Raw genomic sequence first — 25,263 nt, 5'->3', positions numbered from 1 at the left:
CTCAAATTTACTTTAATACACAAAGAAAAGAAAATCTACCTGATTTCTTCATGCTTTGGAGAAGCAAAGCTACAAAACTATTGCAAAGGAGGAAACCTGAGGCCTTCCACTAAGAAATTACTAAGGCATTCACATTTAGTTGAAATGTGGAGCTGGCTGGTTCAAACCTGCTGAGAAGAGGAAGAGAAACCCCACCATCTCCCTGGTTCAGCCCATAAATCCTGCATCTGCTGTAGCATCCCAGAGCCTGACATGCTTAAGTGTCTCCTACAGCATGTTGGTACTGAAAGCCTTTGTGAACGCTGACCGACACAGCTCTTTCATAAAGCAGAACAGTGGCTGCGCAGAACCAGATAAGGGGCGAATCCCTGGGCCCAGGAACCCCAAGGCCAGAAATTTGTTCTAAGAACAAAAATTCACCCACAAGTTATATGCAAAAGTGTATGGTATTATTAAAACACCATCAAAAGGAAACACACACAGACACACAAAGAAATCTAAATGTCCATGGACAAGGAATGGTTAATAGACTATTATGTAGTCGTTAAAGACTCCAATTATGAAACCTAGGTAGCAACATGGAAAATCACTTACAGTGTTAAGAAAAGATAAATACAAAAACATTGTCAAACTATAACAATGTAAAACTGAGCATGCATTTGAGCCAAAACTGAAAGGAAAAAGTGATTTGTGCAGGGTAGTGCGATCACTGGTGGGTTATTTTTTCACAACTTTTTTTGTGTGTGGTAGTAGACTCCTTTTATAATTAAAAAAAGGGAAAACATACAGGAAAAAAACAAAAAAGAAACAGAATCACAGGGGACCAGTCAACATAGGTATATCTATTGCCAACCCATGGGATCAACAGGCTTGCAGGCTTGGTTTCTTGTCCCACCCCACCAAGCCCCAACAAAACACACCTGCCTTCTTTAAGAGTTCTCATAGAACACAAAACAGAACCCCCCCCCCCAATTGGGAAGATGTCTAATCATGGCAGATAATAACAAAGTGAAACCCCAATTACCTTAACAGAATATGAGCTGGCAGAATCACTGAAAAGAGATGAAAAATTTTCTGGATAACAAGTGATTGTCTCGTGGGACCGAAGTGTTAGAGCCCATAAGTGAGGGGAAGACACTGGGTATGGTGGCAGCACCGGTTCCTGGTACCAAGTGAGCTACTATGCAGGCCAATGCCAAATGTAAGGAAACACCTGTGTGGTATTTGCTTTACCTTCAACTCCCCGGGGCTCCTCTTCTGCCTAGGAAAAAATGGTTGAGGGAGAAGGGTTGAACAGACTGGTCTTTTTAAGGGGCTGGGAAAAGCATGTGGGAAAGGAGTGGTGGCAGTTGGTGGGGTGGTTCAAGGATTAGTGAGGAGCCCACCAGCTTTACCTCTGAGTCACAGAGATCCTATGTGGAAGTCCTGTTCTCCACACAGAGAAACCTTAGGAGTGGGCTGAGAATGGTCAGAGGTCAAAGCAAAAGCTATCTTTTGCTAAGAAAATCAGAGCTAAGAAATGGTATAGTGGGTCTCTATTTAAAACAAACCGAAAATTTTAATATAGCTTTTATGAAAAAGGGGAGAGGAATAGTCTAAAATGTTAAAAATATCTCAACAAATGAAATTTTCTTTCCTTTTTATCTACACTTTAAAATTATTTATTCAAACTATTTATTTCAAATTTTATTACTTAAGTAATTGTATTACATTATATTTTTAACATATGAAAAGAAGAAGAAATTAGGCAGGCCAAAAAATTTGAGGAATTTCTTACAGAGGGCTCCAAAAATCATTACTGAGTCTAGCATGACTCAGCAAGGGACTGCCAGCTAGAAAATTGGTTAAGTAACTTAACTAAGATTTAAAAAAGTGAAAAAGTGAAAGTGAAGTCGCTCAGTCATGTCTGACTCTTTGCGACCCCATGGACTGTAGCCCACCAGGCTCCTCTGTCCATGGGATTCTCCAGGCAAGAATACTGGAGTGGGTTGTCATTTCCTTCTCCAAGGAATCTTCCGGACCCAGGGATCGAACCCAGGTCTCCCGCATTGCAGGCAGGCGCTTTAACCTCTGAGCCACCAGAGAAGCCCAATTAAGATTAAAGTTGTAGTCAAAACAGTAAGTGTCAGCACACACCAATGTCTGCAAACTTGCAAGCAGTCGAAGTTGGAAAGAGCAGACCACAAAAGGCTGCCCGCCCGCCCGCCCGCCTGCCCGCCTGCCTTGCCTGCCTGCCTGCCTTGCCTGCCTGTCTTCCTTGCCTGCCTGCCTTACCTGGGGGCAGGCCTCAGGACCCAGGGTGACGGCCCCTGCCCCAGGGCCACAAATACCAGCCTAGGACCCACGGCCCACCCCGCAGAGCATTCAGTAGGGCTCACCCTAAAGCGTCTGAACAAGCCAGATGCAGGCCTGGTGAGCTAGCCCAGTGATCTAGAGCGGCCAATCAGCAGGCAAGGCAGGTTCCCTGGGGCTCCGGGGCCTAGGCTGAGAGCCAATTTCCCTGCGAGGTGAGATGGTAGAAATATGCTATGATGCATACAAGTCCCTTGAGAGTGAAGAACAACTTCAGAACTGGCAGACTGACTTTTTATTCAGGGAAGATCTGGAAACTAAAAAAATAAATAAATAAAGTGAATATAAATTCCCGGTTTTCTTACAGGGTCTACCTGCTGCCCAGGGCATTCTGCCAAACTGTTAAGTAAACATCAACTAGATGAGAGGAAGGGAACACCTTGATTTTGAAAGGGCCCTCACCAGGCCTGATTAACCTAGTAGAATTCTTTGAAAGGATAAAGACAATATAATTATGGCAAAACTAGTAGGCAGAATTTCTAATGCCAAAATTCCACCAGAAAAACCAACAAACTATGTGTATGTCTGTCTTTATCTGATTGTTGCTTATGGGAAATCATGAACAACGGCATTTTTTTTTAAACCACTGACCAGTTCTGGACTAGAACTTGATGCTTTCATAAACTGCCTAGAATGGTAGTTTCCAACCCATAGGGCACCCAACTTCATATCCACAAATGTGCTTCCAGTGACCAGCTGTTAAAAACACCACTACTGGGACTTCCCTGGTGGTGCAGTAGATAAGAATCGGGTTTGATCCCTGGTCCAGAAGAGTCCACAAGCTGCAGGGCAACTAAGCCTGTACACCACCACTGCTGAGCCTGAGCTCCAGGGTCCAGGAGCCACAACCACTGAGCCCATGTGCGGCAACTACAGAAGGCCACGAGCCTAGAGCCTGTGCTCTGGAACAAGAGGAGCCACCGCAACTAGAGAGCAGCCCCCACTCACCACAACTAGAGAAAACCTGCACAGCAACAAAGACCCAGCAGAGCCAAAAATTAGCTAGCAAAAAAATTAAAAAACAAAAACAAAAAACAAACCCACTACTGAATAAGAGTCCCTGAAAAAATTAATTTGAAAAGGAGGTATCATATGCTTTGGGAACCAATAATCTAGCAGAAAATACATTAGGCTGTTAGATTCACAAGGGAAGAGGTTTATCTCTCTTGTTCACCACTGCATTTTCCATTAGGCACTCAATAAATATTTGTTGAAGCAATAAAATGAAACCTTCAAGATTGCAAATGCCTAAAAGCTGTTCCAGAAATCAAAATGCAAAATTAAAAGACAAGTTCTCAGGAGGCTGTATGAATAGGCAAAATTATGGCAAAGAAGCCTCAGTGAAGGCAAACATGAAGGAACACTTAGGGAAAAGCAATTCCAATTACACTTTTAGAATAATGGGTTCTGAGCTAAACTGTTCAATAAAGAAGCATCAGTTTAGACTGTTCTCTTAAGATACCGTGTTGGATGTCTCATCACAGAAAGCCCAGAAAATACTGGACTGTATCAGAAAGGACAGTGGAAACAAAATAAAACTCGTGATCCCACCCTTATTCAGAACCACTCCGTGTCCACAGCAAGATGTGCTGTGCAGTTTTGGCTCCCCACATCTTAAGAAAGACATACCAGAATTGGAAAATGTCCCGAGAAATGAGATTGAGTAGATGGAAGAGTTTTCTAATGAGAGCCTAAAAATCAGAGCTCTATTTTATTCTAAAGATGACGGTTTAGGGGTAAGGGGGAGCATAACTGAAATATAGGTTTATTCACCAAACCTCAAACACTGGAGAGTAGAAGGCAGAATTTTTGAAGTCTGAAGTAAATAAAGATATAGGTCCACAACAACGTAATCCCTTAGTCAGAAAATATACTGAAATTGCTAAAGGAAAAATACATATATGTGGTAACATCCACATTGACTCAAATCTAGGGAAAAAATTCTTAATGGCTCTAAGAAACTGAAAACTTGGTGGCCTGTTTTTCTTAACAGTGTTAAGTTCAGAAACAACAGATTAATGAGAGTTCAATAATAGGACATCAAGTGGGGGAGAGGCCCTCCAAATCTAAGAAAAGTCTGATCTCTATTCAGTACAATCTGTCTAATGAGACAAGGCAACAAATAATATCACAGATTTATAGAACAATGAAAGTGAAAGACCACATGACTTAGGGAACACTGGGCCGTGAGACCAAAAAGACAAGTTTCTTTGCATCTGCCACTGCCTGCTGGATGAAGACTACAGGGAAGGATGAAGATATGTGCGTTTCACAATCTGCAGGTGACCTCTTTACACTGCTCCCCTACATGATCAAATGTGGTGTCAATATTGACATCATCTATGTCAATTATTGCTATTAACAGTTAAAGGTTTAAAAGTGAATAAATAAAGTGAATAAATAAATAAAGTGTCATGATGTAGTAGTGTCCTACTGGTTTTTTAATAAATCCTTTTGTATAAAAAAAAATAAAAATAAAAAAAAATAAAAGTGAATAAATAGAAGTTACCCTCACCTTTTTAATTTATAAGGAGCATCCCAGGGGATAAGAGAGCAAAAAAATAACTCAATCTGTATGAAAGCACAGAGGAAGAGAAAGATTACTTAGTAGATACTAAGAAAGCACTTGAGTTGGTTCCCAGGTGGAAGAACTTCTGAACCAAGATGGAAGCTGGGCAAAAGAGAGAATGAGAATGAGCGAGCAAGCTGCTACTTCCATGACCTGCAGCAACATCAGTCTGGATGTTCAGAAACATCAGAAAAAGACATTGCTGCTATGGGTCTAGAGATGGGAGCTCAGTGAAACTTTAGCTGGATCAAAGGAAACAGGAAGAACTACTACCCTTCACCAATTAACTGTGTGAGGATCTTGGGCAAGTCTTGGCTTAATATGTAAAATTAAACTAACTTGAAGGACCTCTGAGAAACTGAACAGGCAAGGCTACAAATTAAAACTATCGGATTTCTATGTAAAAATTGAATCCTAAAGAAGACAGGCAGACTCTCTACCACACATATACTATTGCCCTCCTCAATACACACCTGAGGCCTCCTTACAGATCTAAGTGACCCCAAGTCATGGACATTCTGAGTCGGTCAGTGGCCAGTGCTTCATTTCATGAGGCATTTCATTTCAACAGCCAGAGAGAGTCTCAGCTGTATACAAGAAAACAGTGCCCCAATGGACCCACGCAAAAATGAGAAAGTGTTTCATTTGTCTCTGTCTGGTCTTTGCCAGGATGATTGCTATAAAATGCTTATCTGATCCCATCTCAAAATCCCATCATCTTCAGAACAGAGCTCAAAATCTTCCCCAGCAGGCAGAATCCATTCCCATCTGATCTGTGTCCACCTCTCCAGCCACTGCCCAAGGTACCTTTCAGTTACTAGTGCTTCTTTCGAACTTTCTTGTGCCTGTGGGTCAGAGCTCAAGCTGTCCCCCTCACTGGATCCCAGCATAAACCTGACCCAAAACCACCCTCATCCCAGAGCTCGTGCTGCAGGGCCCCTCCTCCTGGATGCCTTTTCCAAAGAGTCTGCCCTTCTCTCGCTCTGCGGCAGCGCTGCCTGGGGGGCTGGGATCATGTCCCCTACCTCCACGGCTGGGACCTGATGCACCTGGCACCCAGTGGCATGTGCGCTGTCACTGGCCCCACCCCTCCCAGAACCTTTTCCTGAGGCCCTTCTAACCCTGGCCGACACACCTGTCCCTGCCTGCCCTGCCCAAGGTGTCCCTACCTTTCTCCCTCTCTAGGCCCTTCCACCCCCAACCAAAAATTACATTTCCCAGGAAGAGAACTGCAGTGCAAACATTCTGACAAGACTCACAGGATGTTAGAGCTGAAGTGGACCTCAGGAATGACCTGGTCCAGGGACTTCGGAATACCTGTCTGCAGACCGCTGATGGACCCGCTGCAAAAGAATAACATAGGGAGTGACTTCACAAGAGAATCCCAGGTTCCACTGTGGCAACTCTGATTCATTGGGCCTGGGACAGATCCCTGCATTGGTTTTTAAAGCTTCCCAGTTGATTCCAGGGCTCTGAGCTAGTATAACCTGTTCGTTTTATTCACGAAGAACTGAGGCTCAGAAAGAACAGGTTCACCCATCTCATAATGATGCAATGCCAAGACTTCTGCGGGCACCGAGGACACGAAGGGAAGGCCCAGACCGTGTTGTTGAGCGCCTTCCCTGCTACAACCCACTGAAAACACCCCGCAGCCACACACCTGTGGGCGCCCCCAAATGCTCACCAAGGAAGGAGACACGGGCCTCCTAGGCAAGGGAAGGAGGCGGACTTTCTCTGACTGTCCCTGTCAGAAGCACCCCACACTCCCTCGTGCTCCTGTCTGTTTCACTTATGGCATCACTGCCTACCTTTATTTCAGCTACTTCAGAACCTTCTGCTTCTTCATAAGCCCCTCAGGAGGCACTCACATCATTAGTTAATTGGTATCTCTCAATTCTAGACTTAGCTTTCTACCTGGAGAGGCATCTCCAAACTAATGTGGTCAAAATCTAACTCTTGATTTCCTCCTACCTTCTTTCTCACTCAGTAAATGCCAACTCAAGCCTTCCAGATGCTTAGGCCAAACCTCTGCATCCTCAAATCCTCTCTTTCCCCTCATAACCTTCATCTAAATCCATAAGCAAATTCCATCAACTCTACCTTCAAAAATCCAACCATTTCTCAGCACCTCCAATCATCTTCTCCTCTTTCCTGGATTCCCACAAAAGCCTGCCTGCCTGGTTTCCTTGACTCTACTGTTGTTGTTGTTCAGTCATAAGTCGTATCCAACTCTTTGCAACCCCATGGACTGCAGCCTGCCAGGCTCCTCTATCCATGGGATTCTCCAGGCAAGAATACTGGAGTGGATTGCCATGCCCTTCTCCAGGGGATCTTCCCAGCCCAGGGATCGAACCCATGTCCTCTGCAAAGGCAGGTGGATTCTTTACCAAAGAGCCACCAGGGAAGCCCCCTTGCCTCTACTACTCATTTTCAACACAGTAGCCAGAGTGCTGCTTTTAAAACACCCACCGGATCATGTTCCTCCTCTCCTCAAAACCCTTCCACATCGTCCCATTTCATGCAGAGTAAAGTCCAGTCTTCATCCTAGCCTACATGCCCAGGATGATCTAACAGTTCCTCAACCATGCAAGGCAAACTCCTGCTCTGAGTCTCTGCATTTACTATTCCTCTGCTTGGGATGTTCCTCCCCTCAGATTTCTGTGGGCTCACTCTTCTCTCCCTTCCTTCAGGTCTTTATTCAAACATCACTTTGTGAGGAGCCTTCAGTGACCACTATGCATAAGCTACCAATCTCCACCCTCACCATCAATTTCTGTCCCTTCAGTCTGGTTTGTTTTTCCTCATGGCCTTTAGACTATCTGACATTACATAATTGCTCACTTCTCTGTTGTCCATTTACAGGCTCTACTCTGTTTGCTAAACGGTAACCCCGGTTAGAAAGGGGGAACAATGCAACAGGCTTATCTGTCCAGAACTAAGATTGTTCAAGGATAGTACAGATTCCTAAGCAGATTTATTACCAGTCAAGCAGCTGGCAAATTTGCTTTGTTATTTGTGTTTAGGTTTTAAAAATCTATTATAAGGAGAGAGAAACTGAGTGGTGATGGAGCCTTGCCAGTGGGAAGGGTCTGTCTGAAGCAGTACTTGTCTATGAATTGGAGGCCTCTGTGGGACTGTTTAAGTTAAATATTTTATTGGTGGAAAGTGCCTACTGGCCACTGTCCCCACAATAAGGTCATCTGTCTTGAGGATGGGATCAGTGTGATGCCAGCAGAGGGGGAAGACTAGCTCTGAGATGATGAGGACATGGGATGGTCTGGAATATTAAGAAAACAGGATACAACTCTGTGACTACACCAAAAATCACTGAATTCATGCACTTTACATGGGGGAATTGTATGTGATGTGAATTACATCTCCATAAAGCTGTCAGATTGTTAGAAAAGACAGAAAGAAAGGAGGATAGAACTGAAAGGAAGCAAGGTTTTAAAGGACTGTACAACTGCCAGCAATGATACAAGTGGAAACTAGGTGTAGGCAACAAAGTTGAAGCAGAAGTAAGAACCAAGATAAAAACAGATACGTTGTAACCAGTACCCCCTTTCCTTTTATTACTTGAAACAGATCCCAGCAGGAGCAAGTACTATGAGAAGCCACTTTGTTAAAAGGGAACAGGACCCAGGGACTGAGTAAAAAGGAAGACAGGGCTCCTGCTGTCCACACGCCATCCTGAGGAGTCCCCACTCACTGAACTTTGTAAAAGCATCATCTCTTGATAGCACAGACGCCCAAACTTGGACGAGAAGCCTCAGACCTACTGGGAATCGAGCACTCACTCCCGGAACAAAAGGTCTCCTCTGGTACCCACGGCAGCTCTGCGTGTGTCACCAATCTCATCCACCATGGGCAAATAGAGTTCCCAGATTTAGGGATTGGGGTGAGGGGCAAATGTGCTGTTAGTCTTGGGGTGTCTCTGCAGCTCCCTAGCTCACTACAGAGTTCAGGAGTCGGAGAGTCAAAGGCCTGATCAAGGCCGCCTCTCCCAACTGCTCTGCTCTCACTCCCCATTTCTTGTCCTCACAGCTCTACACACAAACATATACTCTTCTGCTTCCTCTCCCTCTCCCATCCCCGACTCCCTCCTCCACGCCCCCCATCCCTCCATCCCCTCCTCTCTCCCTCCTCCACGCTCCCTCCATCCTTCCGTCCCCTCCTCTCCTCCCCTCTTCTCTCCCTCCTCCACACCCCTCTCCAACCCTCTGCCCCCTTCTGTCTTCCCCCTCTCCTTCCTTCACGCCCCTCTCTGTCCCCTTCTCTCTTCCCCTCCTCTCTCCCTCCTCCATCCCTCCATCCTCTTCTCTCTTCCCCTCCTCTCTCCCTCCCCCATGTCCCCTCTCCATCCCTCTGTCCCCTTCTCTCTTCCCCCTCTCTCCCTCACACTTTCTTCATTACCCTCTTCCTCCACTCTCTTCTCTCCTTCTCCTAAAAGAGATCTGGGTGGACTCTTCCACATGGCTGCTCAGATCCCAGGCAGCTAGCCTCCTGCAGGGACACAGGGCCCCAGCCAAGGCAGCTTTTCAGCAACAGCCTGGCATGGCAATGGACTTGACATCCAGGTGTCCACAGGTGTGCCCACTACATATGTCTCTGGTGAGCCACGGGAATGACAGGGAATAATGTGCTCAAGAGGACATCTCTGTGTGCCCTTCCACCGTCAGACAAAATGGAATATTAAAAGTGCTTATCTTTTAAAGATATTATCTGTAAAATGTTCACAAATAAAATGATGTGACATTTGGGATTTGCCTCAAAACAAACACAGGGCAGGAGGAAGTGGGAGGGATGTAGATAATGAGATAAGACTGGCCATGAACTGATAACCGCTAGACCTGCTGTGAGGAATACATGGGGGTTTATTATGTTACTTTCTCGGCGTATGCACATTTCAACATACTAGGGACCAGACTCTTGGAGAGTGGACTCTACAGGTGCAACTAGCCAACCTCCAAGGTCATACTCATTAGGATGGCTATTATCAAAAAACAAGCAAAACAAGAACAGAAAACAGCAAGTGTGGATGAGAAAGTGGTGAAGAAATTAGGGTCCTTATGAATTGATGGTGGGAATGTGCTGTTCTCCACAGTGGCTACAAGTACACAAACAAGTGGATCTAAAACTTCTACTTCTAGGCATACAGCCAAAAGAACTGAAAGGGGCCTCAAAGAAGTATTTGTAAATCTACGTCCCTAGCAACATGATTCACAATGTCCAAAAGGTGGGAAAAAACAAAAGACAAAATAACCCAAGGACCCCACTCCAGTGTTCTTGCCTGGAAAAGTCCATGGACAGAGGAGCCTGGCGGGTTGCAGTCCATGGGGTTACATGACTGAGCACGTGTGCACAAGGGTGGAGGGAGGTGGGTTGGTAGCAATAAACTGGTAGAACTAAAAAAAAAAAAAAAAAAACAACCCAAGGACCCATTAATGGATGAATGGGTCAACAAATGTGATTTAAATATAAAAGGGAGCATTACTCAGTCATAAAAAGGACTGAAATTATGATACAGGCTAAAACATGGGTGAACCTTAAAGACAATATGCTAAATGAAATTAGCCAGATACAAAAAGACAAACATGGCATGATTCCACTTAATAAGAAGTACCTAGAGTAGTCAGATTCATAGAAACAAAAAGTAGAACAGTGGTTATCAGGGGATAAGGGGAGGAAAGTATCAGGGATCATTATCTAATGGTACAGAGCTTCAGTTTGGGATGACGGATAGGTTCTAGAGATGGATGGTGGTGATGGTTATATAGATGTCCTTAATGCCACGGAATGTACATTTTTAAATGGTTAAAATGGTTTAAGTCAACTATACTTCAATAAAAATAATGAAGACACTCAAAAAATTCTAGGATCCCTTTTAAAAGTGGTTAAAATGGTCAATTTTCTTATGTATATTTTACCACAATTTTTTAAAATAATAACAGCTACCAAGGAACATGAAAAAAAAAAAAAAAAAAACACTGTGTCCAGACTTTCAGCTCTTCAAGGTCAGCTCAGGTGAACCTAGACATCATACCTCAGTGAGGCTCTCAAAACAAGGGCGTGGTAGGTGTTGCTGGGGGTGCAGAGCTGTGGAGAAAAGAACAGCTTCTACCTAGGCACATGGTCTAGTTTCCAAACACCACCTAGGAAAGAAGAAAAATAAAATGTCTTTTAATAGGCCTGAAGGGCAAACATTAAAGTTAATAATAATAATAAAGTGTAGGTTAGACCCTGAGAAAAATCTCCAAATGTAGTTCAAAGCATGCTCAAATGTAACCCAAGATAAAACCTTCCCCAGTCCCAGAAGGACTTCCCAGGTAGCCCAGCGATAAAGAATCCACCTGCTAACGCAGGAGACAAAGGAGATGCAGCTTCGACCCCTGGGGTGGGACGGTTCCCCTGGAGAGGGCAACCCACTCCAATATTCTTGTCTGGGAAATCCCACGGACAGAGGAGCCTGGAGGGCTACAACCCATGGGACTCTCAGAGTCAGACATGACTGGGCAACCAAACAACAACAGTAACAACAGTCCCAGATCCTCTCCTTTTTGCTTATCACAGTGTGGTGGTTCAGAGTCCAGACTGCCTGGATTCAAATCCCAGTCTTGCTACTTATTGGCCATGTGACCTCGGGCAGGTTTCTTCACCTCTGTGTCTCAGTTTTCCCATATGTAAAATGGGAATTACAGGAGTTAAATGAGGTAATATTCATAAAACTCTTACACTGCCTTAAACATATCAAATACATGTGTTTGTTAGGTATTTTGCCACCAATCTCAGTGGCCAGTAAGGTTCACCTCATAATTTTTCAGAGTGCCCCTGCAGACAACTGAATCCCTAAACATCAGGCTTCCTGGAGACACGTGCAGGGGACAGAGACAGGACATGTGAAGGCTGGTTACCCCTCATCACAGCTCACCCTCCAGTGCTCAGGAGGGCCACAGAAGCAGAGGGCCAAGAAGTGTGCAAGGCATCTGGGGGCAGGCAGGCTGGGAAGAGTCTCAAGTATGGGAGAGACAGGGAAGGAACAAGCACCAAGCAGGGGGTGAGGACAAGAGGGAAGATGTGGGAAAAGCTGGTAGACCCTTCTTTGTTTTAGCCAAGTGGTCCTCAACTATACCTGAACAATGGAACCGACTCGGGAACCTTGGAAATGGCCATAGCCCCCCAAGATTCCAATGTAACAGGCCCATGTGGAGAAACCCTCAGGTGCATGCACACACAAGTGACAGAACAAAAAGTCTCAATTCTAATTCTCCTCACTCTCACTCTAATTCTGCATTCCCTCGTTTGGCTTCATTTTTGTCAACTTTGATAGACTAGCATTTGATTGGATTCTAAATAGAGATACAGACACTATTAGTAGAAAAATTTATAAGGGAATGGAAGGAAACTCATTATTCCAATTCAACAGAAGGGAAACACAGAAAACTTGATTTTTCTTTTCTTATTTGGATCTTATGTTTTCAAAATATAAACAAGTAGAAACCATGCTTCCACATGAGGATAAAGTCCAAGGCCAGGGGATGGGGTAGGTGATGTCTTAGATCTGATGCCCAAAATGAGTTAGTTCCAAGGTACTCCAATGAGAGTGACTGATTCTTTATCCCAGGGTACCCTCAGTTCCTGCCAACACTGGAGTCTTCTGGGTTATTCAGACCATCTCTGCTGCCTAGTAACAGCCTGGCTGCACACAGAGGTGGCAAACCTGAGCATTAGGCTCCAATGACCCAGGCTGGCTGGTTCTCTCGGGTCACCCCACATCCGACACACACGTAGATTTATAGGAGCTTCACCATTTATAAAACACTACTGCTACTTCACAGGGAACTCTCAGTTGAGTGGCAGAAATCAAGACTCAAGCTCAGGCTCCCAGGTGCCTCCAAGGACCAGAGTGCCCTTCCACCCAGGGACTCTGAACCAAGAGGTCTGACTTCACACTGGAGGTACCCAACCGCCTCATCTTCCCAAGGTGCTATTGTATATGGTACACATTTTCTTTCAACTGGTATTGAGACACTCACTACAGCCATTGCCATAATTATGACACACCTCAGGGTGTTGTAAGACTGAGGTTAGAAAACAATGTACTCAAACACTGTTCTAGATTAGAAGTTCTTCCAACACCAGAAAGATTAAAACTGTCAGAGCCCAGGAGATTCTAGAAAGCCATTAAATTTAAGCTGCTAACTCTACAAGCAAGGAAATGAAGGCCCAGAGAGGTGAGATAATCAAATGAGATAAAGGACATAAACTGAAAAGAGTTTTATTACTGTGAAAGATTCCTATTATTCCTAGCAAGGCCACTGGCCCTGCCTAAGCTTCCCAGAGCACCTGAAGTCTCCAACTCACAGTTACCATCCAAATCTTCCCATCCAACACCCAGCATTAAGCTTATTAACCCTTAGACCAGTGATTCTGGTCCTGGAAGCACATGAGAAACACCCGGGGAGCACTGTTAATACCTAACCCCACCTCAGACCAACTAAATCAGACTCTTTAAGAGTGGGGCCAAGCATTTTTTAGAAAACAATGCAAAGGACTGATAGTGTCCGGGGTTGTGAACCACGCACGGTCTTTAGACCAAAGTATACTCCAGGGACCTCTGGCCTCAAAAATCACCCTGAAATCTTGTTAATAATGCAGACTTCTGGGTCCACCTGGAGACTGACTCCACGGGAGAAAAGAGCATCCCAGGAACCTGAGGCTGGCTGAGAGCCACAGAGCTGGCACTGAGTGAGTCCTGGAAATCACACCCGTGTTCCAGCCGACCCTGTGGTCTGGGATGGCCCCAGCAGCTTGCCTGGCAAAGTCTCCCAGATGATTTAGACTTTGGTTTGCTTGGACTGCAAGGAGATCCAACCAGTCCATCCTAAAGGAGATCAGTCCTGGGTATTCATTGGAAGGTCTGATGTGAAAAGCTGAAACTCCAATACTTTGGCCACCTGATGTGAAGAGCTGAGAAAAAAAAAACAAACAAAGAAAAGACCCTGATGCTGGGCAAGATTGAAGGCAGCAGGAGAAGGGGACGACAGAGGATGAGATGGTTGGATGGCATCACCGACTCAACGGACATGAGTTTGGGTGGACTCCGGGAGTCGGTGATGGACAGGGAGGCCTGGCATGTTGCAGCTCATGGGGTCGCAGAGTCGAACACGACTGAGCAACTGAACTGAACTGTCCCTCTCTAAGCTGAGAGCCCCTGCAGATGCCCCACGGCATCAATCCCTTAGCAGCTGCAGCGAACCTTTCAGAAAGGACGGCAAAGTCTATCATGGTTCTGCACAGCCAACCCGGGCCTCCCATCTCACCCAGAGCTGAGGTGCAGGCCCCCACAAGAATTTACAAGCCCAGTGGGACCACCCCAGCCCCCTCTCCTGTAGCTTCCCCCTCCTCTATCCAGTTTTTCCTCTCCACTAATTGCTCCTCCCTCACGGCTCCTTCTCTCGCTCCTTCAGAGTTCTACTCAAATGTCCTTTATCACGGAGATGTCCCTACTTCAAGCAGAAAACCTGCCTCCCCACCAAAACTCTCTGTCCTCCATCTCTGCTTTGTTTTTCTCCATAATACTTTTCACCACCTCTCAAACTTTGTTTTCCTTATTACCTGTAAGCCTTCACACACTAGATCACAAGCTCCATGAAAGTTAAGACTTTTGTTTATTTTCTTCTGTGTTACCGTCCTAGTACCTATCATGCCTGGCACAAGGCAGACACCCAAATATTGATTCTAGGAATTAATACCTTAGAAACACCAATCTCAAAACATGATTTGTACCAAAAGATCATCAAGGAGCTGATCGTGCAGAAATCACTTCTCCACTCACCTCATCTTAGCCGAAGCCTTTTTAAAAACAGGCTAAAACCCTAATGAAACAGAGACCATTTAGAAATAAGGATTTCCAGTCAATTAACCCAGTCCAGATGGGCCTGTGAGTCAGGGACAACTTGTTCTGAGGAACAGACAAAACTATGGAGACAGAAAATACAGTGGAAAGAAGTTAGCCAGACGGATGGATTTCAGATACTGCCCTGGTATCCGTGTAGGTTCAGAAGAAAACCTGAGCACACTCACAGCCCTTTTCCCACAGGGAAGTCTCCAGCAGACCAGAGAGGACAGGCAGGCTCCCATCCGGGGTGAGTTGGCAACATGCAGGCCCAGCGCAGGATACGACTGCCTGCTCTGCACAGAATGAGCTGTCTAATGAACACACCTGAGGGGGACCCATCTCTTTCCCTGCACCCACTTATCCCCAACTGCTTCCAAAACTCATCCGAAATCACGGACAATAAGCTCTACCATGCTGGGAGCACAGAAGCTTTAGTCAAGGCCTCACAGCAAGCAGCTGGGGAGGATCCCGCCGTTCCCAGGTCTCACTGAGGTCCTCGGTGCTGCTTCCTGCCTCCATCCTAGTCCTTGCCAACCTCTCTCCTCGCCAGCTCTGGTCTCTCCCCACAGTCGTCCTATGTGTCTCTTTAAGACCAGTCTTCCCCCAAACACCATTTTTTATCAGTCATCTGCTTTGTTCAAAAATCTACAATAGTTTCCTGTGGCCCATCACATCAGCTGCAACCCCAATGCCAGGCTTTTGAGAACCTCCGTAACCTAACCTAAGCATTGACCAAGTCTCCCGACTTTGCATTTCAACAGCTGCTTCTTCACCTGCCTCAAAGCACCAAATCACTGCCTTCACCTTCAACAGCACCGGTAAGAAACCAGATTGTAGAGACTGGAACAGACCACGTCTCCAATTTCCATTCCTGCCAAAAGCGTCCTCACTGTCCACACCACCCACACCCATTCCCCCCCTCAGCTTCTATTATGCTGTTTGTTTGTTATTTGGATATTTTTGGCCTTGCTATGCGGCTTGTGGGATCTTAATTCCCCAACCAGATATTGAGCCTTGGCCCTCAGCAGTGAAAGCAGAGTCCTAACCATCGGCCCACCGGGGAATTTCCCCCCTCCTCCCGGCCTCTAGTCCCACCGCCCTTTCCCTCTTGATTTCCACCACACACACACACACACACACACACACACACACACACACACACATGCATCTATGTTCATTCATTCAATCAATAACATTAGTTGAGCACCTACTACATACCAGGCCTTATTCTAGCCACTGTGGACACCACAGAACAAAGTCCCTCCTCACACAATGATGACATTCCACTAGAAAAAAGCAAATTCATATGTCAGGTAGTCATACAGCCTTTCTCAACAGGAATTCAACTGAAGTCAGAAATTGGAATGACTACATTCTCAATTCTGAAGCAACTGAGAGAGCAAACCACGTGAATACAGCGAAGAGGTTTTGGGCAGAAGAAAGAGCAAGTAGAAAGCCCTGAAGCAGCAAAGTGTTTGGTGCATGCAAAGAACCTGAACCAGAGCAGGGGCTGTGAGAGGGGATGGAGATGGGAAGCAGATAATGAAGGGCCACTGCGAGGACTGATGTTCACTTTCAGATGGAAGGCTGGGGGAGGACATGGGGTAGGGGAGCGACCTGTCCTGACTTTCATTGTAAAAAGATCACACCCCTCTGCCATCTATCAGGAAGTAAAATTATGAGGGACTTGTTTTCCTGAATGTTTCAAAATCTTCTAAACTGAGTATGCATGCATGCTAAGTCACTCAGTCATGTTTGACTCTTTGCAACCCTTCGGACAGTAGCCTGCCAGGCTCCCCTGTCCATGGAATTCTCTAGGCAAGAATAGTAGAATGGAAAGGAGAAGAGGGCATCAGAGGATGAGATGGATGGACGGCATCACCAATGCAATGAACATGAACTTGGGCAAACTCCGGGAGATGGTGAGGGACAGGGAGGCCTGACTTGCTACAGTCCATGGGGTTGCAAAGAGTCAGACATGACTAGGCGACTGAACAACAAACAACACACACACACATAGTGAAGTGAAGTTGCTCAGTTGTGTCCGACTTTTTTGCGACCCCATGGACTGTAGCCTGCCAGGCTCCTCCATCCATGGGATTTTCCAGGCAAGAATACTGGAGTGGGTTGCCATTTCCTTCTCCAGGGGATCTTCCCAACCCAGGGATTGAACCTGGGTCTCCCGCATTGTAGGCAGATGTTTTTACCATCTGAACACACACACATATGCACTCTTTTTTAGATCCTTTTCCCATATAGGCCATTACAGAGTATTGCATAGTTTCCTCTGCTATACAGTAGGTCCTTGTTGTGTGTGTGCTCAGTCATATCCAACTCTTTCCAACCCCAGGACTGTAGTCTGCCAGGCTTCTCTGTCCATGGGATTTCCCAGGCAAAAATACTGGAGTGGGTTACCATTTCCTTCTCCAGGGGATCTTCTTGACTCAAGGATCAAACCCAGATCCCTTGCATTGGCAGGCAAATTCTTTACCAGTGAGCAACCGAGGAAACCCTATTTTATATATTTTATATATAGTAATGTGTATACATCAATCCCAATTTCCCAATTTATTCCTCCCCCGTAACCCTCTGGAAACCATACCATATTTTTTAAAGGAAGGAAAAACAAACTTCTAATCCTTTAAGCTGCTTGCTGCTTAGTCACTCAAGTCATATCCGACTCTTTGTGACCCACTGGACTGTAGCCTTCCAGGCTCCTCTGTCCATGGGATTTCCCAGGCAAGAATACTGGAGTGGGTTGCCATTTTCTTCTCCAGGGGATTGTATCAACCCAGGGATGGAACCGGTGTCTCCTGTGTCTCCTGCATTTCCTGCACTGCAGGCGGATCCTCTACCTGCTGAGCCATCCATCAGCAAAGTCCTTTACGACTGAGCCCAAATTCCACCTCCACCTCAAAGTCCCCTGTACCAGTGCGAGGACGTTCTACACCCTATGCCCAGGCAGCAGGACCACTAGGGTGGCCCCAGCATTAGTAGCACGTGCCCACAGCAACTAACGTTAACGGAAGTTTCTTGTGCTGCCCATACTCCTCTCCTGTCACACGGAACATGTCCCTTTGGACACTCTTGCCCCCAAGTGCCTGCCTGGGTCCCAGTCTCTCTCCCCATTGACTTAATTAACTCCTGGTAATTAAAGCTACTGTTTAGTGATGAACTGTTGAGAGACTGACCTCTCCCACAGGGTGTAAATATTTTAAAAGGGGACTCTAAGGGGAAATGCAGACATCTTCAGACTCAGGGGAATGGTGGAATGATAGGCACTGGGGCTCACTGGGGATATGGGTAGGTGGCTGCCTTCTAAGGATATAGGCGCTTAGAAAAGCAATGTCAAAGGGAGACAAATGGGGTCACGAAAAATGAGATTACATCATTGCCACCATTCCCTCCTCCCAAACAGCCACTGAATCCATTTTGGGTACCAGGGAATGTTTCCCAGAGGTAACCCCAGCCATCTCAGAGGGGTGACTGGTGTGAAAGTAACCACTACCCTCAGAAACAAAATCCCTCTTAAGACACGTCTGGCCTGGAAGCAAATTGTTCTCTAATTGCTTTCAGTGGGGAAACTCCTTGAGGGCAAAGTTCATCTCACATGATACTTTTATGCTCCATGGAGCATCCAGCTCTGTCTGGGCTGGGCCCAGGGTGGGCCTTACAAAAGCAACTGTAGATAACTGATCAATGATGGGCCAGTGGCAAAAAAGCTCCAGAGGATTTTAAATACAAGCAAGCATTCTAACCAAGGACATTCTAACCAACAGTAGTATTAATCATACACCTAATATTTTTAAGGGCCTGAAGATATATAGCTTTAATGAAGTCTCAGGCAGTGAAGCAGTTTTTACAACCCCAGCCAGTTCAGTTCAGGTCTGGAGAGTCTGTCTAACAAGGCAAAGGCAGAGAGCAGCCCCTGTCCACACAGACCTGAGCCTCAGCTGGGCCAAGCCCCAGAAGAATCTGAACAGCTGCTCATTACCCATCCTGGACTCCCTTCTCCTCCAAAAAATTCATTCTACTTGTCAGCTCCTCCCAGATGGGTGCAGCCCTGGCTCCCTGAATTAAGGAACCATTCCCATCAGAGGTCCTAGCCTAATTCACTGCTGGGGAGAACATGTCTTTACTGCACCTCTAACAAAGGCAGCGGCCAAAGAGGGGTGGCCTGGTTCAACACCATACCTCTTCTAGAGGAACGCAGTTCTGAGCAGTTAAGAGTTTTTGCTTTAGGGCATTCAATGTCTCTAAAATTAAAAACAGGTTTACTGGTTGTTTTCTTTTTGTAAAGACGACATACAAGCTCATAGAAAATTCAAATGATAGGCAAAAATATAGAGAAAAGAGTAAAAACCACTCCAATTCCACCACTCAGTGGTAAAATCTTAGAGTAAGCTCTGTTCTGCAGAGTAGTGAACCCATTCTGAGTTAAACTTAGGGTGTTGCTCTTGCCTTCCTGGATAAGCCTGTGGATTTTGTTTTTTGCAGAAGACTATTAATGCTACCACTGAAATATTGGAAAAAATTTCATGGGTCTCCAATAATCCTGGAGCTCACAAATGGACAAAACAAAGTCATACAGACCCCTCATCCCATATGCACACTGACTCGAGGTCAGGAGCTCATCTGTTCAGCAGACATACCCCTTTTTTCACTCAACATGGCAGCAGTCTTTCTACAATCGATCATGTAAATAGAGCATGTATGCAGAGCTCCAGCACATCCCCTGGAGCATGTCAATGACAGGAAGGGGGACTGACACCATACCTCTTGATACAGCACCTTCAGAATCTGAAATGGAGAATCTGGGTAAATGTGACTTTACCCAGAGTCACCCAACCAATAGAGGACAGCTGTTCTCCAAGCGCTGATGCATTTGAGGAATGACTCTGAGGTGACACCAAACTCAGAAGGTGATTTTCTTTCAGTCATAAAAAGGATCAGATGTGTCATTTCAACACACACATAAACACTTCCCACTGTCAAATAAAAATGAATGGTTGGCTGAAGTAGTACTTTTATCCCTAAAAACATTTCTCAGAATTAAAAAAAAAAAAAAACTAATGGACATCCCCTCTTCCACTCCTAAAGCATGAAGTGGGAGAATACTGGACCAGATGCCCACAAACGGAGACACACACAGACTGTGGGCACATGACCAGATGCCCACAGACGGAGACACACACAGACTGTGGGCACACGACCAGATGCCCACAGATGGAGACACACACAGCTGGTGGGCACGCTGGACCAGATGCCCACAGACGGAGACACACACATAATACAGGCACATGACCAGATGTCCACAGACGGAGACACACACAGACTGCGGGCACATGACCAGATGCCCACAGACGGAGACACACACAGACTGCGGGCACATGACCAGATGCCCACAGACGGAGACACACACAGACTGCGGGCACACTGGACCAGATGCCCACAGACAGAGACACACACAGACTGCGGGCATACGCCACTACTCCATCTCACAGATATCGACACTTGGAATGCTCTTCTATTTGGGATGCTCCTATTTCGGTAGGAAAAGAAAAAAGTCAAAACCACTTACACAGAAAGATAGAGCTGGAGAAAAAGATCTAATAAAAACACTAAATATTAAAATGCTAACAGTAGATCTAGGTTATAGGGTTTATCATTTTTATTTAATTTGTGTACCTATCTGTATTGCCTAAATTTTCTACATGAATGTCCTTTAGAGTTTTAAAAGAAAAATAATTAATCCATAATCTAGGTTGGTCTATTTGGATTTTGTTTTCCACTGTAGAAAAATACAGATTCAGAACTCTAGGGGGTTCACCACTCTTTCCAGTTTTGCAGAAGCAGAAGTGTTAAGATGAAGCTCAAACCACATGAAGATTCCCATGCAATAGGAAGGCTCACCATGACCAGGCTGAGTAGAAGGCAAGAATTAGTACCTTCTTTTCTGTCCCCCATGTGTAGGCAAGATGAAAATCCTAAACCAAACTCTCCTTCAGGTGCAACTTCAACCCACCCCCACCCAACCCCTTTCAAGAGTTCACAGACCTCTGCTCTCGGAGCAACTTCCAAGGTACCCGTCCACAACCATCCCTTGGCCACAAAATTACCCATACCACTTGGTATCTGCATACCTTCCCCAGTAACCCAATCCTAGGGAGCCCCTTTTGCAATACTTTACTTCTAAAAAAGTTATTCCTCCTTTTCCTTAAGTTTCACAAACACAGGATCCCATTCAAATGATACAGAATTATTCATTCCATCAACTAATAAACATTGTTAACTACACTGTATAGAACTTTAGGGCAAGGTTATGTTAACAAAAAAAGGTTAGTATTCATGGAACCTGAGATAAACAAATGGGAATCGAGGAGCAAGAATTTGTTAGTATGTCTGAGCCCTGCCCAGAAGTTAGGGGGTGGGGGTGGGGAGGGCCATGACCAGAGGACAGAAACATCTGTCATTCTGCTGTTTCATTTCTCAAGGCTAGTTAATACCCTGATTTTTTGCATCAGTCTCTTCCAAGTTTGGTTAGTCAGTCTCCCTGGATCTCAATCAGCTCCACGTGGCCTACAAAACTGAATTTCAGGGCTTCCCTGGTGGTTCAGTGGTAAAGAATCCACCAGTCAATGCAGGAGACAACAGGTTTGATCCCTGGTCCCGGAAGAGCCCACATGCTATGGATGTGGTGCAACTGAAGTCTGTGCACCACAGCTATTGAACCTGTGCTCTAGAGGCCAGGAGCCACAACTACTGAGCCCATGTGCTGCAATTACTGAAGCCCACACACCCTGGGGCCCAAGCTCAGCAACAGGAGAAGCCGCTGCCATGAGAAGCCCGCACACCACAACTAGAGAGTTAGCCACCACTCGCCACAATGAGAGAAAAGCCTGAGCAGCAACAAAAATGAAACACAGCCAGTAACAAAATAAAAATCATATTAAAAGAAAAAAAACAACCACCTGAGTTTCAGGTTTCTGAAACTTCAGATACTGAAGCCCTAAGATCCCACCAAAATAAAGTCACCTCCCAAGATAACAACTGTATCCACTCTCTATCAGCAGCACCCATCATGTACGGATCTGATGCATCCAATAGTCTCTGATAGGTCCCTGTGCCTTATGGAATTAAATTCAAACCTGACCTGCCTTTCACAAGCCCAGCTCGGTTTACCAGCCTCATCCCTGGACAAACCAAGCCTCTCACGGCTCCGTGCTTTCACGTATAACTCCCTCTACATAGAATGTCCTTTGCCCAGTCTTAACATGGTGGTAACACTGTTCTTCCTCCAAAGCCCAGTTCAGAAGTCACCCTGGCCCTAAAACCTTCCCTACTTCCCCGGGCATTTAGTTCTTACGGGTCTTAACTGTAGCTCTCTAAATACAGGGATTTTTGAAAATTTGTTAAGTACATTGTAGTTCATTTTAATTATCTGACCTCCCCTAGATACACTGAGCTTGAGGGAAGGAACCCACATTGTATCCATAAGCCCCAGTGCAGGGTCAAGACTGACACAAGAGCTCAGTGTTGAAGGACTGAGCACATGGAACATTGGCATTAAGTTATTTAAAGGAAAACAGTCTCACAATATTCAAGAACTGAATTGTCCCTACAGTTAATCTCATCCAAAATGACAACAGGGCTGGGAGGCAGTGTGGATGTTTAAAAATTTTTAGTAAAAGCAACTAACATGTTGTACTAAAAGTTAATTTAATCAGAACAACCCTAGGAGGTAGGTACTTTTATCTGCATTGAAGCTGAGAAAAGCTTGAGGCTTTTCCAGACAGGAAACTGAGGCACCAGAAGGGTTAAATAACTTAAAAATCATTCAGTTAGTAAGTGGCAGAAGCAAGACACAAATTCAGTAGTCTGGCTCCAGAGCCAGAGGGCTTTGGAATCAGGAAGATCTGGGTTTGAATACAGATTGTGTTACAAATGTAGCTTTGGATAAGTCATCTAACTCCTCTGAGCTTGCATGTAAAGAGGGCAGGACAACTCCTCTTAGAGTGCAGAGAAGATTAAGTTAAATATGATAATGTTTGTAAAAGTCTCTAAAATTGATTCTCCCACCTAACAGGCACTCCATAAATGTTAATTCATTTTTCTTTCCTTTCCTAAAAGCTGGGCAAAACCATCTAAGAGAAAAGATCCTCCTCGCGCCCCCCCTCACCCCCCCCCCCGGACTGCTTGAGGCTTTTCCAAGCAGATCAAGTAGTGAGGCCACTCAACCCTTACCTGCTTATCTGTGTCCAGACCAGAGTCCTTTTAAAATGTAAATATAAATATCATCATGTCACTCAGTTAAAACCCTTCAAAGGCTCCTAATTACACTGGGGGTAAATCCAAACTCTGGAGGGAAAGGCATTCTGCCCCAGAGGCCCCCAGTGAACTGACACACCTCTCTAGAAACTTATCTCCTCTTCAGTCACACAGGCCTCTTTCACTTCCTCCAACTTACCAAGCTCCGGGCTGCTCCACACACGGTTAACTCTCACCCCTCCTTCAGGTCTTGGCCTAAATGTCACTTCCTCAAGGGACACTGTCCCTGAGCCCCCAACCCAAATCAAGGCCCGTTATTTGTCACTAAGCTCTTCACCTTTCTCTCCTTGTACTCATCACAGTTTGAAATGATTAGTTCACCACTTCCTTCAACATTTTATTCAAAAGACAACTTCTCAGGAGCCCTTTCCAGACCACCCAAATATAAATTCAGTCTCTACCCAATAACGCAATAACCTGTTTTCTTTTTCTCATTAGCACTTATTAACAGCATATATTTTTATTTTATATTTTATTTTATTGTCTGTACAACCCCCCACATTAAAACTCCACAAGGACAGTTATTTTTGCTTTGTTTTCTTCACAGCATCTAAAACAATGCCTAGCACATATTTGTTGACAAAAATACCTGTTGCTGAGTGATGTTTCAAGATTGTTTATTATTGAGTCTATGAACTCAAGGTAAAACATGTCTTTCTGGTTTACCCCTATACTCCCAGCACCTAGTGCAGTGGCTGGCACATAATAAGTGCTCAGTAAAATTTTACTGAATGAATCGAAGCCATGACCAGTGGAACAACTGGAAAACGGTCAAAATCTGTGTGCTAGAACCTTGCCTCCTCTTCTCTTTCATTGCATAATGTACTTGGGATGAGGCAACAGACCCCTGAAAACCCACCACACACCTTCCAGGCCAGGCATCCATCTGTCCAGGTTCTGTAACCTCAGCCACACTGTACACACCAACAGATGCACCCAACAGACCCTGCAGAACACAGAGCTGAAGGCAAGTGGGCCAGCCCTGAGCCAAACACAATCTTCCCCCACTCCCCCCCATGTCCCATTCTCTGACTGCCAGTCCTAACCTAGGCTAGTCCTGGGTGCCAGCCATGCTGGTCTGGGTGGGCCCTCGGATTTACTCCAGTCCAGGATTTTTAATGCCACCTCTGGCCTGCTCAAAAAAGAAAAGTTCAAAATCCCTGAGCAGCTCCAATAATCCTAGGGTTCTCGGAAGCAGGCATACCTAAGGTCGTCCGGACCCCTCCCCCTCGCAAGCGCTGATCCAAGGCCAGGAGGCCATCTGTCCAGCAGACGCTCCCCGTCCGCCCTCGGGTCACATTGAGCGTCTTCCCCCCCAGGTTGGCAGGAAGAGTCCCTGCAGAGAGACGATCTCCACCCTGATCAACAGGCCTGGTCACCCTGCCTGGGCCCCCCAACTCTGGAGCAGGCATACCCGTCTGCTCCCGAAGAAACCTCCCCCAGGGACAAGAACTTGGGCGGAGGTGGGGGCTGGGGCTGAGGGGCGCCAAAAAAGGACGATCCCCCAAGTGTCTGCCCCGTGACGGCGCCAGTTCTTCGGGCGGCCGGGATGGTCCGGCTGACAGGGCGCCCCAGCCGGGCAAAGTGGCACCGTTATCCGTGCCCGGGCGGGGGGCCGCGGGCCGACGCCAAGGGCGGCCGCCCGTCTCGAGCGGGGAGGACAGACAGCAAGCGTGCCCGCCCGGCGAGGTAGCGGCGGGTCGGGACGGCGGAAGGGGCAGGCGGCCCGTCCGCCGGGGGCGGGGTGGGGTGGCGGCCGGGGCCCGCCAGGCGGCGGTCGGGGGAAGTAGCTGCCGCCTCAGGCGGCGAGCAGGGTCCGCCCGGCTGCAGGGCCGGGCCGCGGCGCGGGCGCGGGCTCGGCCCCGGCTCCGCTCTGCCCCCGGCTCGGGCTGGGGCGGCCTCGGCGGCGGCCCCGGCCCACAAGCCCCGCCCGGCCCGGCCCGCGGGGGGCGCTTACCTGGCGGCGGCGGCGGCTGCAGGCCCCGGGCTCGGCCGCGCGCGTCCCCAGCGCCGGCTGTGGGAGCCACAACATGGCGACGGCAGTGGCGGGCGGGGCTGCGGCTCCGGGGGCGGAGCGGGGGCGGGAGCCTGCCTGGCGGCGGGACCTGGCTGGGGC

General features: G+C 46.6%; 1 protein-coding gene across 4 annotated transcripts in view; it reads right to left on the bottom strand.

Annotated features, from left to right (window-relative positions):
• Positions 1-25,193, bottom strand: part of ZNF592 (zinc finger protein 592) — a 47,784-nt gene extending 22,591 nt beyond the window's left edge. The window contains exons 1-3 of one of the 4 annotated variants that reach the window (XM_065906155.1): positions 25,105-25,193; positions 10,965-11,073; positions 6,181-6,264 (exon numbers count right to left, since the gene is read on the bottom strand). The gene's annotated coding sequence lies outside the window, so the exon portion shown is untranslated. Of the gene's footprint in view, positions 1-6,180; positions 6,265-10,964; positions 11,074-16,037; positions 16,067-24,013; positions 24,031-25,104 lie in introns of those variants that run through there. The other 3 variants (XM_065906157.1, XM_065906158.1, XM_065906159.1) reach the window with 3 other exon arrangements.
• Positions 25,194-25,263: the final 70 nt, after the last annotated feature.

Source organism: Muntiacus reevesi, chromosome 15 (assembly GCF_963930625.1).
Source record: "Muntiacus reevesi chromosome 15, mMunRee1.1, whole genome shotgun sequence".
Lineage (NCBI taxonomy): Eukaryota > Metazoa > Chordata > Mammalia > Artiodactyla > Cervidae > Muntiacus > Muntiacus reevesi.
Note: the sequence above shows the minus strand (reverse complement) of the source record. Positions and strands in the feature narration are given on the sequence as shown.